The 15,456-nt window shown below is 51.4% G+C and overlaps 1 long non-coding RNA gene across 5 annotated transcripts in view; it reads right to left on the bottom strand.

Moving 5' to 3' along the window:
- The window catches only part of LOC118147682 (uncharacterized), a 75,881-nt gene extending 62,920 nt beyond the window's left edge, over positions 1-12,961 (bottom strand). For 4 of the 5 annotated variants that reach the window (XR_008475367.2, XR_013527433.1, XR_008475368.2 and 1 more), the window contains exon 1: positions 3,100-12,961. This is a non-coding gene — a long non-coding RNA (uncharacterized LOC118147682). The remainder of the gene's footprint in view (positions 1-3,099) is intronic. The other variant, XR_013527436.1, reaches the window with a different exon arrangement.
- Positions 12,962-15,456: the final 2,495 nt, after the last annotated feature.

The raw sequence follows: 15,456 nt of genomic DNA, 5'->3' as shown, positions 1-15,456 counted from the left end.
TACATAAGCAAAATTAAACAAGACCAGGCGTGGTGGCTCATGCCTGTAATCCCAGCACCATGGGAGGCTGAAGCAGGTGGATTACTTGAGGCCAGGAGTTCATGACCAGCCTGGCCAAGATGGTGAAACCCTACCTCTACTAAAAATACCAAAAAACGTAGCCTGGCATGGTTGCAGGTGCCCGTAATCCCAGCTACTTGGGAGGCTAAAGTGGGAGAATCACTTGAACCCAGGAAGTGGAGATTGCAAAGAGCTGAGATCACGCCATTGCAATCCAGCCTGGGCAACAGAGTGAGACTATGTCTCAAAAAGAAGAAGAAGAAGAAGAAGAAACAAGCTCGGCCAATCACAGGAAGCCAAATACGTATGAGTTCTATCACCAGGGACTCCCCCCAGCTAGAGAGTTCAAATGGAAGGACTGCTCTACTTTCATCAATTAAATAATTTCTTTGCTCTGCTTCCACATTCACCCTACAAAAGCTTTCCCTCCAAGCACCTTCAACAGAACCCACAATTGCCTGGGATCTGGAGCTGCCGTATTCATGAACAGCTTTCTGCTCAAATAAACCTTTTAAAATTCTAATATGCCTAGTTTATTTGCTAACAGTATCTTACCACAGTTTTTTTTTTTTCCAAGATGAAGCTTCTCTCTTTTTGCCAGGCTGGAGTACAATGGCAAGATCTTGGCTCACTACAACCTCTGCCTCCCAGGTCCAAGCAGTTCCCCTGCCTCTGCCTCCCAAGTAGCTGGGATTACAGGAATGTGCCTCCACACCTGGCTATTTTTTATATTTTTAGTAGAGATGAGGTTTCACCATGTTGGCCAGGCTGGTCTCGAGCTCCTGACCTCAGGTTGTCTGCCTACCTCAAGCAAACTCTGGGGATTCAGCTCCTTCCTGCCCCTGTCCCTTTAAACACAGATTCTATGACATCTTAATTAATGGATTCTGCTTGGCCATCATGATGGACAGAATAACAGCCCTGCAAAGACGTTCACATCCCAGTCCTTCGCCTAGTCCACTTCCCAGCCCACATTCCAGTCCATGTCTTAGGCCACTTCCCAGTCCATGTCTTAGTCCACTTCCCAGTCCACATTCCAGTCCATGTCTTAGTCCACTTCCCAGTCCATATTCCAGTCCATGTCTTAGTCCACTTCCCAGTCCATATTCCAGTCCATGTCTTAGTCCACATTCCAGTCCATGTCTTAGTCCACATCCCAGCCCACATTCCAGTCCATGTCTTAGTCCACTTCCCAGTCCACATTCCAGTCCATGTCTTAGTCCACTTCCCAGCCCACATTCCAGTCCATGTCTTAGTCCACTTCCCAGTCCATGTCTTAGTCCACTTCCCAGTCCACATTCCAGTCCATGTCTTAGTCCACATTCCAGTCCATGTCTTAGTCCACATCCCAGCCCACATTCCAGTCCATGTCTTAGTCCACTTCCCAGTCCACATTCCAGTCCATGTCTTAGTCCACTTCCCAGTCCACTTCCCAGTCCATGTCTTAGTCCACTTCCCAGTCCATGTCTTAGTCCACTTCCCAGTCCACATTCCAGTCCATGTCTTAGTCCACATCCCAGCCCACATTCCACTCCATGTCTTAGTCCACTTCCCAGCCCACATTCCAGTCCATGTCTTAGTCCATGTCCCAGTCCACATTCCAGTCCATGTCTTAGTCCACTTCCCAGCCCACATTCCAGTCCATGTCTTAGTCCATGTCCCAGTCCACATTCCAGTCCATGTCTTAGTCCACTTCCCAGCCCACATTCCAGTCCATGTCTTAGTCCACTTCCCAGCCCACATTCCAGTCCATGTCTTAGTCCACTTCCCAGTCTACATTCCAGTCCATGTCTTAGTCCACTTCCCAGCCCACATTCCAGTCTATGTCTTAGTCCACATCCCAGCCCATATTCCAGTCTATGTCTTAGTCCACATCCCAGCCCACATTCCAGTCCACGTCTTAGTCCACATCCCAGTCCAAGTTCCCATCTGTGTCCCAATTCCTGGAACATGTGAACATGTCACCTTACATGGCAAAAGGAACTTTGCATGTGCAGTTAAGGAACGGGACACGGGGAGACGATCTCGGGTTATCTGGGCGGGTCCAAGTTAATCAGGGTCTTTGTGCAAAGGAGGCAGGAGGGTCAGAGGAAGAGAAGTGTGCCTGGAAACAGAAGTCAGGCTGAGAGAGACTGGAGGATCACATGCTGCTGGCTTTGAGGATGAAGGGGCCGTGAGCCAGGGAACATAGGTGACCTCTAGAAGCTGAAAAAGGCAACAAAATGGGTCATCTTCCAGGGCCTCCAGAAGGAATGCAGCCCTGACCACCCATTTTGCATGTAAATCTGTATACTTTTAAGTCACTTAGTTTCCGATAATTTCATACAGCAGCAATAGACAGACGAGTAATACACTCTTCCAACATGTTTGGTTCCACTGCCATGAGTCTATGTTCGTCAGCCTCAACCCCCGGCATCCACTCCATCTTTCATTCCATCTCTCCCTTATCCTGCCCGAGACATTCCTACAGTTGTCCTCCTCCCCTCACTATCAGGGACGTGTCCTTGGACAGAGCCACAATCAAGCTGCATTTTGAACACTCTCCCAACAGAGAAGAATTCTTGTCTTTCCAATGGCTCCCAACAGGAGGACCAAGGAACGGGTGGTAATCATGCTCCATTGCTGCAGAAGGCATTATAGAGTCTTCCAATTAAGGGTATTTTAATTACTCCCAGTCCCACAGCCCCAGCTTGGTCTCCCAGCCTTCTGATAAGGATGTTACAGGAGTGTGAGAATGGGATTCGTCCCAAGACAGATTCTCTAAGGCCCACCTGAGCCCCTGTCTTTCCCTCTGGAATCCACTTTCATTACGCTCTGCTGGTCACAACACTTTACATCTGAGGAGGAAATTGTATAATCCCTTTAGTGACAATTAAAAGGAAGGATTCGCCTGCAGGTCATCGAGAGCATCTCAGAAACACTGCTGGGCGGTTCTCTCCTTTTCTCACTTTAATCCCGTTATCTTGTTTCCTTGGGGCATCTTTCTTTATTACTTTCAAAACCTTATCAGACAGGAAGAAAAACAATCAGAATATTTACACGATGGTTATCTTGCAGTGGCTGGAATCCATGTACGGCATCTCTGAGAACTTTACACCCAGAAGCGTCCTTGAAACGGAGAAGAGGCACCGATGCTCTCGACCCTGGCTTCCCTGGTCCTGAATCAGAAGGGCCCTGCAGACACAGATGATGGCTCTTTGGAAACTAGTTCTGTGATTGAGGGCTGATGTCCACCAAGGGCAGGAGCAGACAGGCAGATACCACAGGGACTGCCTGACACCCACCCCCAACTTCACAATGGGATCTGAAACCCAGAGAAAAGGAGAACTGGGCCCAAGCTTCAGAGTCCAGGGGTTGGGATCTGTTTGGTCAGAGGGGCAGCCTCTGTTTGAAGATCTGTGTCCTTTTAAAAATTCATAAAGAAAGAGCCTTGGAGAGAAAGAGCACACACAGGAAGATGCTGTAATGACAGCAGTCAGTGCTGAGAGGGACTCAAGTGAAAGTGGAAAGCAGAACAAGGAGTGTTTGCCTGAATCTGGAATGAATATCCGTCAGATGTGCATGCTCCAGGAGTTTGCAAAGTGCTTGCCTATGCACCGTGCACCTTTCTGGGTGGTCCCACACCTCTCTCCCTGCCAGAGAACATTCATGGCTACACCTCAGCAACCCAGCACCAAGCACAGATGCTGTGGGCAGTGGATGTTCCATCAGGGCACAGAAGGGCAAATCCGTGATCTCAGTGGGTTCCCCTTCCTCACTTGCCTGTTTTGCAGAAGAGAAAATGCCATTGTCACACAGGAAAGCTTCCAGCCTGTTCCAAATGCCACCTCACTGATCTAACTGCCCAGCACGCTGGGCTGGACCGGACTCTGCAAGGGCTCAGTGAGGCATCTGATATGGTTAGGCTTTGTGTCCCCACCCAAATCTCATCTTGAACTGTAATCCCCAGGTATTGAGGGAGGAACCTAGTGGGAGGTGACTGAATCATGGGAGTGGTTTCCCCCATGCTGTTCTTCTGAGAGTGTGTGAGTTCTCATCTGGCAAGTTCCTCCTCTGCTCACGCTTCTTTCTCCTGCCATCTGGTGGAGAAGGTGCTGCTTCCCCTTCCCCTTCCGCCATGACTGTAAGTTTCCCGAGGCCTCCCCAGCCATGCGGAACTGTGAGTTAATTAAAGCTCTTTCATTAATAAATCCCCAGCTTCAGGTATTATCTTTACAGTCATGTGAGAACAGATTATCTCACATTCTATGTATTTTTTCATCCTTTGAAAACTCTAGCACCTTTCACTGCCTTATTCATATCAGGTATCAGGCATATAATGGACAGATGTCCAGACGGCTCATTCCAGCCCCTCCAAATGCTTCAAGAAACTGACGGCACAGACGTAGCCCTGAATGGCCACATGATTTTGGACACGTTGTTAACCTCAGCTTCTCTCCTGCAATGGACTGAGAGTACCTGCATGTCAGGGCTTCTGAGTGTTACCCGAGATGGGAAACTGGGCTCCGCCTGAAAACTGCGGGTGTGTGGTCAGTCATTAAAACCTCTCTCTCCCTTGATGATGAGGCCAGTTCCCTCAAGGAGCTCAGCCCTCAGCATGCTGAGACAGTGACTCTAAAAAGAAAACACTTTGGTAAACCTGCGTTTGAAGCATGCACGGACTCTTGGGGCAGGGACTGGAGAGAAAAGCAATGTCACCCAAAAGCTTCACCCACCTTTATGAACTGCTTTTCAGGAGAGCACAATGCTCAGAGGTAGAAAAAACACTGCATGATTCCACTTACGTGAGGTCCCTAGAGGAAGCAAATTCACAGAGACAAAAAATAGGATGGTGGGTGCCAGGGGCCGTGGAGGAAATGGGGTGTTAGTGTTTGGTGGCTGTAGAGCTTCAGTTTGGGAAGATAAAAACGTTCCGGAGACGGATGTTGGTAATGGTTGTACGTGAAGGTACTAAATGCCACCGGATTGTATATTCAAAAACAGTTAAGATGGTAAATGTTTTGTTATGTATGTTGCACACCCAGAAATGAATGAATGAATAAATAATAAACAATGACAGCAGTTGCACAGGAGGAGCTACCACTCACGTGGGGCTTCCTGTGTGGCTTCTGGGTTCCAACTCACTGAGTGCATGAGAGACACAGGTGGGAAGCGGTTAGGAGGAGGCAGCAACCCCAGTGGGAAGTGTGGGTGTTTGTTTGCCAGGCTGCATAGCAAGTTACCACCGAATGGTTACTCCCTCATGTTCTGGAGGCTCTAAGTCCAAGGTCAACGTTCCAGCTGGTTTGGTTCCTGACAAGGGCTCTTTCCAGCTTTTAGGTGGCAGCCTCCTCACTGTGTCCTCAGGTAGCAGAGGGAAACCTCTGATGTCTCTTTTTATAAGGACTCCAGTCCTATCAAGTCCAGTCCCCACCCTTAGAACTATGTTTAACCTTAATTTCCTCCTTAAAGGCCCCATCTCCAATGTAGTCACACTGGAAACTAGACCTTCAGCATACAAGTGGAGAGGAGCGAACTTTGTTCGTAACAGCAGGGAAGTTGGAGTCGATACAGATGGGGACAAAGACTGGCTCAGCTTTGCCTTGTCAGGGCTCAGGGGACACCGAGGCGTTTGAGAAGCAGAAAAGCAAGGAGGGAAAGTGGTGTCTTGGGGGATGACGGGGGCAATTCTAAGCTTTCTTTCCTCTGCTGAGTTTGAAATAAGCCCAGGACTGGCAGCTCTGTATACATGCCACGGCTGGACTTGAAAACAGGAAGCCGTAAATTCATGAGTTCACCCAACTTCGACCCTGTGCCTGAAGAGCAGCCCCGGTAGCAAAACAAGAGAGCTAAGCTCATCGGGCTTAGGGTCGAGGGCAGGGAGGGGCAATCAGCAGAAGAGCACTGAAAAATGGGAAGGAGGCATTTAGAAAGGAGGGTGGGGGAGGAGGAGGGTGGCCCAGGGACTTCCAGCAAACACGTGAAGTCTGAAGAGAGACTGAGGCTGCACAGCTGAAAAAATACGTAACACTAAATGGTGGAGTGTTAAAAAAAACCGCACTGGTCAGAGTCAAACAGGGAAGGAAGGTTTTATCTAAGACTCTTGCTCACCGAGAGACTGACCTCAACTCCACTGAAACAAGAGGTGGGAGGGTGTTGCAGCTCTGGAGTGAGCTGGGGGTGAAGTCCTGGAGGATGGTGGGGAGGGGGTAAGGTGGGCCGATGCAGTCAGGCCGTGTGTTTGCCAGTAGCCCCTCATCAACATCAGGCTCCCCTCCCTCAGGGACTGGGAGCCGGAGGCACAGTCTTCCTAATGATCATGTTTGAAGGGACTGCTCCCAGGTCCTCGAGAAATACATTCCTGGGTTGTAGATTTCCATCCTAAAAGGGCAGAGACAGACTTGCAACTGCGATTTCTCTAAAGCCCCTGCTCCGAGCAAAGGGAGGTCAGGGGCCGCAAGTCGGGAAGAAGCCTGCCCAAGCCTCAGCCAAGCTGACGGGAACCTTTAGGCCATCCCGGCCAAGTCCTGGAATCATCTGAAGGACAGGGAAATGGAAGCTCTGAGAGGAAGACCGCGTTGCACAGAGCCAGCTGTGTACCCCTGAGCACCTGCAGCTCTGTTTTGAGAGTCCTGGGACACCAGCTCCCGAAGTCAGGAAGGCGGCAGCTGAGCAGCTCCGGGGGTGAGCAGTGGGCCGCACACAGGCACAGAGAAGGGCTGTGGAAAGGTTCCTGCCCTGTGCACCTGCATATTCAGCCCTTCAGCCACTGCACTAACTTCTCACCATCACAATTCAATTCCCATTGTGCAGATGAGGAAACAGGAAAACAACCGACTTTCCCAAGGCTCCCAGAGCTAGATCCATCTGCATTTTCCTCACTTTCCTCCTGCCCTCTTCCGGGACACCGTGCCTACTTGGATTCACAAGCATGGCCCGGTAAGGAGCAGCCTTCATACGAACAAGCCCGCATGCAGGCCTTGTGCTCACAGGAGACTGTGTAGCTGCTCACGTTTGGAACACTTTGATGTTTGATCCCAACCTGTCTCCCCCTTCCTTTTGATGCAATTAAGATCGATACCATAAAACCACAATAGTGGCAGAATATGGCAACAGCAAAAGCGCTGTCGGCAAATCTATTCACATCTGGCAGGGCACAAACACCAGGGTGTCAACCCCGCAGCAGGGGAGTGAGCATTCAACTTGCTTGGGACATGACATGCCTCAGAGATCACACCCACGTAGTGGGATCAGAAGGCTCCCGTGACCGCACTGGGTCCCCTTGTGCCTCCCTCCTGCCTGGCCGACGCTCTGGAATCGGACTGCTTGCAAGGTATCCCTACAAGAAGGCATCACAACTGCCCAGCGAGGCGGGGGCCTGGGCACACTGTCCCTTGGATTTGGGAGGATGCAGCCACTGTTTCCCAATCTACGAAATGTTCTCTGCATCCACGACCAGCTTGTTCCCAAGCCTCACGCCTCCTGCCCTGTAATCACCGGCAGGGAAGCAGGGGCCTCACTAGACAACAGAATCAGGGCATCAGTCCTTCACTTGCTGGGGAAGTGCCCAGAAACTCCCAAGTCCTCCTGGAAGAGCTAGGTGGAAGCCCCCCACTCAACATGAGCACCCAGGTGGCTCTGCCTGCTGCTCGGATGGCTGACTGTCCCGCGGCTCACACGTAGGTCGCCTGCCAGCTCTGGGGCTTACTTCTGTGCTCCTTCCCATTGGGCCGCAAGCACCTGGCTTTACTGGGTCTCGATGAGGGAGTATTTTGGAGGCCTCTGCAGAGGTGTGGAGAGAGCCGTGAGGGTGGAGCACACCTGGGTGGACCGGAAGGTTCTCCAGCTGCAGGTGTCAAGGAGGTTGCCGCCTCCGTGGTTTTCTAGGGTCAAGGCAGACCCCAGTCCCCACAGTTCTCTAGGCCTCGAATCTGCACCTCTGCCTGCTGTAGCCTTCGCCTGGAAGGGCCACACACTGGGAAGAACAGGGGGAGGCTGAAGGTGGAGCCAGGACTCATCTCTGTTCCTCTGAGTCTCTGCCTGGCCACACCTTGTGAGCTGACTGCCAGGAGGAGGTGGCCACAGGGGCAAGATGGCCTCCTGGGACTCAACACTGTACCTGCAGCCTCTGGCCCAGGTCCCCCTGAGCAGTGTTCCTTCCTCTTCCAAAGCACCAGCACTACCTGCTCCCACAGCCCTTGCTTCTGTTCAGGGAAATACAGGGGCATGGGGATCAGGAGCCAAGGCCAAGGGCAGCCCCCCTCTAAGTGGGCACTGCCCTGAGCCAGGGACCATGCTGGGCACCCCCCTCTAAGTGGGCACTGCCCTGAGCCAGGAACCATGCTGGACACCCCCCTCTAAGTGGGCACTGCCCTGAGCCAGGGACCATGCTGGACACTCCTGCCCTGTTTCACAGAGCACACAGAATCCTACATGGAAGTTGTCAAAATCTCCTCCAGTTTACAGGGGGGGAAATGGAGGCCTCCAGGAAGTTAAGCAGTCCCATCCAAAGTCACAGAGCAAACACGGCTGAGTCAGAATTCAAACCTGCTCTGCCTGCATTCCAATTCCAAGGTTTCCCTCTGCAGAAGAAAGGGCCGCCCGCCTGTCACCTGAGGACTGGAGGGAATTTGAATTGGGTATCTGAGCCCCTCGCCAGGACACACAGCAGCTGCCCTCTCTCCCGTCCCTGGAGTCTGGAATTCAGGGATAAGGGGCTGTTGGGGGACTGAGCCTGAGTCATGGGGGACAGGGTGCTTAGGCCTTGGGGTCTTTGGGCATCTGGAGGAGAGATATCCCTAACCCACCTTATTGGCCTGAGTTCCCCGGGGCACAGGATGAGGGACATGCCAGTCCCTCTCTCATTCGGCAAAGGACTGAAGGCATCTACCACTCCAAGGGGAGCTGGTGCAGACTGGGCTGAACCCAGAAGAGAGAAGCCCAAGCCCATGGCTTGGACCAGCGCCGCAGAAACACAAGGACCCTGCTCTCAGGGAAACCAGGACCACCTACTTCCTGCACTTAACTGGCTTGTGACCTTGGCCAAATCAGGTTTCCCACAGGAGCGCCAGGCTCTTCGTCTGGACAGGTATGGGGGACTCGCTGCTCAGGGATGCTGGCTCTGTAGCTGCAGAGGCACACCCTTCCTCGCTGTTCTGAGGCTACGTGCCCAAGACAGAGATTACCATGGGATGGGTGTCGGCATTTTGATAAATGAAGGAACACAGATGGAAAGGAGGGAAGCCACGTGAAGGCCACACCTGACAGACAGGGGGACTTACCTGGGCATGGCGGGTCGGTGGGTTGGCAGGTCAGCACCAGCATCCTTCAGCTCCTTCTCATGTGCCCGTGAGGCTGTAGAGTCCAAAAGCTGGAAAGCCGCATTTCCCAGACCCACTTGCCTGTAAGGTACTGGAGGCAAAATGGGCCACATCACTGACACCACCTCCTGCCTCCATAGCAGCCGCTGCTGGTGAGCCCAGCTGTGGAACCTTCCAGATCTTGATCTCCACCTTCCTGAGTGTCGGGAGCCAGTTGTGGCCACAGAACAGCATCCAGATGCTTGGGTCACAGCTGCAGAGGCAGGTTGGTTCTCCAAGCCATGTCGCAGCTGCAGAGGCAGGTTGGTTCTCCAAGCCACGTCTCAGCTGCGGGCAGGTTGGTTCTCCAAGCCACGTCTCAGCTGCGGGCAGGTTGGTTCTCCAAGCCACGTCTCAGCTGCGGGCAGGTTGGTTCTCCAAGCCACGTCTCAGCTGCGGGCAGGTTGGTTCTCCAAGCCACGTCTCAGCTGCGGGCAGGTTGGTTCTCCAAGCCACGTCTCAGCTGCGGGCAGGTTGGTTCTCCAAGCCACGTCTCAGCTGCGGGCAGGTTGGTTCTCCAAGCCACGTCTCAGCTGCGGCTCCTTCCTCCTTGCCTTCTTGGATGAGTAAGGTGGAGACATGACATGGTGGGGCTGGCTTGGGTGGGGCCTGGGCTCCATTTCTGGAGCAGAGTCCAGAGCCTGCTCCTCCAAGCTCTGCTGGATGCCGCAGACACACGGTTCCTGGCATTAACTGCTTTCCCGCAGTAAATAGAGACCCAGAGCTGCTGTGTCTTTTGCGGAACCCTAACACCAGGCTCCATCAGCCCTCCCTGTGGTCTGAATGTTTGCATCTCCACTAGATTCTTTTGTTGACACCTAATCCCAGTGCAATAGTCTTAAAAGATGGGGCCTTTGGAAGCTTAGGTGGTAAGGGGGGATTCTTCATGAATGGGAATTCAAACCTTTATTAAAGAGGCTCTGGGAGCCTGTCTGCTCATCCCCAAATAAGGACACAGCAAGAAGGCCGCATCCCTGAAGCAGGAAGCCCTCACCACATCTGAACCTGCCTGGTGTCTTGTTTTTGGACTTCCAGCCCTCAGTTTAGGGTATTTTGCTCTAGCTGCCCAAATGAACCAAGACTGCCAGGGTCCTCTTGCCAGAACCAGCAAGCACCTAGGTTTACAGGTGAGAGGGAAGAGAGCCAGGAGGGATGCCTGATGAATGTCTCTTCCAGGTCCAGGGCTGTGGGCTCAAAGAGGGAAAGCAAGCACCGTGCTTTTCCCGGGCTGTCCTGTGGGACCGACAGGGTCACAGCAGCTGCCCCTCTGGGCGGAGGGAAGGCAGGTTGGGTAGTTCTGCCTTGCTTTGTGTCTCAGGCTCCAGGGACGAAGGGAGGACGCCCCATCAGGCAGGAGCTGGGCTTGCCTTCCTCACAGGGTGAGAGCAGGACTGTGTGGCCCCCATCAGCAAGGGTGGCACTCAGCTTCCCTGCAGCCAGAGTGCCATCAGGGCAGCCTGACTCAGCATGCCGGCACCTTAGGTGATGCTGGCAGGATTGGGGAGACACTGGGTTGCTTAGAATAGACGGGCTGCCTTCCAAATCACAGAGATTTGAGTGGACGGGATGCCCAGGCTCCAGCCCAGTGCCAGACAGCATGCGGCTGAGAGGCGAATTGGAAGGAAGAAATACCAACGGATGGCAAGGGTGACCAGGTGCTGCCACTGGGAGCCCAGAATGCCCAGTAAGCCCCATCCTGGCAGATCTCATGCCCTGGTCCCGGGACAAAGAGTCCCTGAGAGCAGAGGCCTGGATAGGACAGGGTGGTAGGAAGGCCACCCAGCCCCACGCAGCCCGCATGGTCTCCTTCCTGCCTGTCCCCTGACGCTCTGTGGGTTCTGGCTCCTCCTCATCCCAGATGCCTACCATGTCTTGTCAAGCACACATCTGACCACTCAAACCTGCTCACACCAAGCATTCCTGCCAGAAGCCCCAGGGTCCGGAGTAGAGATGGCGGCTGCCTCCCCACCAGCTCTGAGTTTTCATCAATTCATTCTATAAACGGGAATCGATGCCTTTCAAAGCCATTCTCCCATCACGGCCTCTTCAGTAGCTTTGGCATCAGGCCAGTGGCTATTTAAAGTCTTCGTGATGCTGAGACTTGCCTACATTAATATTCAAACGCTGCTGTAATTATCCCTGACACTTATTGAGTTGTGGCTGGCCCAGGCACTTCATATGTAGACTTCATTCAATCTTCGGGACTGACCTACTATGTATGCACAATGACCGTCCCTATCCCCCATACTCATCCTCAGATGAGGAAGCCCAGCTCAGAGCAGGGAGAAGGGGCTGTCCCACAGCCACCTGCTAGAGGCAAAGGTGAGATGTGAACATGACACTCCAACTCCAGAGTCCGCCTCTGCTTAATAGAAGTCATCCAAGACCTGGGGATAAGCAAAAGGCTGGCTTGCGACGCCACTGGAGGGTACCGTCTAGCAGCCCACACAGGCGAGAGCTGGTCCTTCAGAGATGTTCCCTTCCCACTGATTGCGTCCAGACTCTGAAATCGCTGGTCAAGCTGTGGATTTCTGCCTGGCAAAGATGCAAATGGCTTCTACCTGGTGAAGAAGATAACACTGCAGGCGATGATTTCACTGCCCTGGAGGTCAGCAACCAGCTTTGCCTTTCACGGAGCAACCTTATTTCAGCTTGCCTTTCTGGCTTACGCTGTAAACACCAGTTCCTCAAATTCGCCTTTGAATGGGGTTCACTGTCCTGCCAGCACCTCCCTGTTCAGTGAGGTAAGTTCATCTTGAGGAGTGTTCATTCTGTATGTGGTAAGAGTCCTTTTTACCTTTTCAGAGGGATGTTGTGATTGCTCTGAGCTCCTGCCCCTCCTCTTTAAGCTTTCTCAGTCCAGCTTCATCCTGTGACCATTCCACCAGACACTCATCCTTAACTGCATCCCCACCTCGCTAAGATGTGTGAAGAAACTATCAGGACCCTGTCTATGTATCATGCAATGGAGAGGCTAAGCCCTGGAGACAGTTGTGCGGCATGCTTGGAATTCCACTTCTTAGATTACAGATGAACTCTCTTCCTCGCTGCCCTTGTACCAGGCCTCCCCCTTCCAACCCAGGACTTTGCTATGGATTCACTGCCTGCTTTATCGCCCCGTACCCAGTTCAGACCAGACAGCGCTCAAGACCCCATGACTGTCACGTCTTCCATGTAGAATGTTAAATATGCCTTTTCTGAAAGAAAAAGACTACCTCGACTAATCGGACTGTTGTAACCACACATTAAGCCTTAAGTAGAAGGGTGCTGAAATTCTGTTCCGCTTCCCTGAACTTTGTTTATGGAAGAGATCCCAAACTTCTGCGCTTCAGAACACCGACCACCACTCTTCGGAATCTGCGCTTCCCGGGGGGGCTCATCCTCAACTTTGCACTCGGTGAACTCTCTTTAACCTGGATTCTGACCTTAGGCTTACAGTGCCTGTAGCACATGCACAGCCCTGCTCACCCCCACCCCAGCCAACAAGGGCTTCCAATTAGGTGACTTTCACCTATCCTCTCTCCTGGAGTCCCTGCAATCCCAATAGAAGATATATACACACACACACAAATATATACATATATATATATATATATATATATATATATATACACATATACCTTTCATTCCTACCCATATGCAATCATTTCCACCCATATACAATCAAAGGGACAACACACCTCTCTCAGCTGTTGCAAGGATGAACAGATGGATGGATGTTGAATGTTGAATGGATAAATGGATGTGTGGATTGATAGATGGGTGAATGGTAGATACATGGATGATGGATGGATGGATGGATAGATGGAAGAATGGATGGATGTATAGATGGATGGACGAATGGATGTGTAGATGGATGGATGGATGTGCAGATGTAAGGATGAATGGATGAATGTGTAGATGGAAGAATGAATGGATGGATGTGTAGATGCAAAGATGGGTAAATGGATGGATGGATGGATGTGTAGATGTAAGGATGGATGGATGAATGGATGTGTAGATGCAAGGATAGATGGATGGATGTGTAGATGGATGGATGGATGGATGTGCAGATGTAAGGATGGATGATGTGTAGATGGAAGAATGAATGGATGGATGTGTAAGGATGGATGGATGTGTAGATGAAAGGATGGATAGATGGATGTGTAGATTGATGGATGGATGGATGGATGTGTAGATGGAAGAATGAATGGATGGATGTGTAGATGCAAGGATGGATGGATGGATGTGTAGATGCAAGGATGGATGGATGGATGTGTAGATGCAAGGATGGATGGATGGATGGATGTGTAGATGGAAGAATGAATGGATGGATGTGTAGATGCAAGGATGGATGGATGGATGGATGTGTAGATGGATGGATGGATGGATGTGTAGATGGATGGATGGAGAGACATGTAGATGGAAGGATGGATGGATGGATGAATGGATAGATGGATGGATAGATGGTGTGGATAGATGATAGATGGATGAATGCATGATAGATGATGGATGGATGGAGAGATGGAAGATGGATGATGGATTGATTGATGGATGGGTGGCTGGATGGACAGATGGATTGTGCTATATCAGAAGACATGCTTGGCCCCTATTTGTGCAGTTCTAAAAAGCTGCAGCTTAGCCTCTGAGTCCATGGGTGACCTCGGGCAGACCAGGTCTTGTCTCTGGGTTTCAGTTTCCTGACCCATTAACTGTGGGATTAGACTGGCTGATTGCAGAGGCTTCCCTCAGCTCTCGTTCTCTGATTATATTACATATGCTATAAATTGGTTCACAGAGAAATCTTTGAACATCCAGAGTCTCAATGACAGTAAGTTTAGAGAGAAAAATATATTAATGACGTGAAATTCAAAAACAAAGCAACAACTCTCCCATCACAATCAGAGTTCTGTTTGTCGGGAAGCTGCAGAAGCTGAAGCTGACAGGGTGGAATCATCCACCGACTCATTACTTATTCACAAGGTGAGCTCCAGCAGCAGGGAAGCCTCCTCTCCACCAGTGTTGTCTGGGAGGGCCAGAAAACAGGGAAGTTTCAGGGCTGCTGGAGCAGAACTTGACCTTTCCTCCTTCTCCTTCCCTGAAAGGCATGCAGGTGGCCAGAGCCGGCTGGGCATCTGTGAGCAGTGGGCAGGGGTGCTGGGTCCAGAACAACTGGCAGCCTGCCCCTGCAGATGATTGAAGAGAGAGGAGCTGAGAGGTTGGCATCTCCCTTCGGGTGAGTAATTTGACGGTTTTGACAGAGAAGGGAATTTTCGTTTTCCTTAGCCTGGGAACTTGGCTTTCTAATAGCGAGCCGGTGCATCTATTCCCATTTCAATGCCGACTGATTTTCAGCTGCCAGGGACCCCTGCAGCTCTTTTCTATCACATTTGCATTGCAATAATTGGAGACTGCAGGGGATTGGGAGCCAATTTTTTAGCTGTGAGCTTATCAATGCAGGAGTCTGCCCAAAGTTAACTTCATCTTGTTCCAGGAAATGCAGCCCTCTCCTACTCCACGCCCAATCTGACACCTACTTCAAAATGAAAAGAAGAAAAGTTAATAAAAATCAGAAGGTTCACTAGACCAAATACTTAACATCACTGTGGTGATCAAAAATGTGTAAGAATATCTCATGGAAGATGTACACGGAGCTCAGATGGGAGAAACAGGCAGCTTTCTTCTTCAAAGCTCCTGTGTATCAAAGTCTCTTAGAGAAAGAGAAGTGGGTGGGAAATGGAAACTGGATTTTGAAGACTCTTCTAGGAAGACAGAAAAATGCCCTCCTACATGGTAAGGAGTTCTCACAGGAAGGGCAGCTTCCTGTTATCTGCAGTCACAGAAGGTCCTTGACAGTCAGGACTGCAGGGTGCTGGGCCCAAGCTCTCACTAAATCTTGGGTGAAGAAACAGACATGCCAGAGTGGGGGACCCACAGGGAGAGTGAGGCCTGCTCAGAGGCTGCCGGATACAAACCCTGCCGGGGTGTTCATTTGCTGATGAGACAGTTTGGCTGGGTGGTGACACTTCCTGGATGTCAACTGAGACTCAGAGCAGGAGGGAGATCCGTACATCCAACC

The sequence above is a fragment of the Callithrix jacchus genome, chromosome 1 (genome assembly GCF_049354715.1).
Source record: "Callithrix jacchus isolate 240 chromosome 1, calJac240_pri, whole genome shotgun sequence".
Lineage (NCBI taxonomy): Eukaryota > Metazoa > Chordata > Mammalia > Primates > Cebidae > Callithrix > Callithrix jacchus.
The sequence above is the reverse complement of the archived record's forward strand: the minus strand, read 5'-3'. Positions and strand labels throughout refer to the sequence as shown.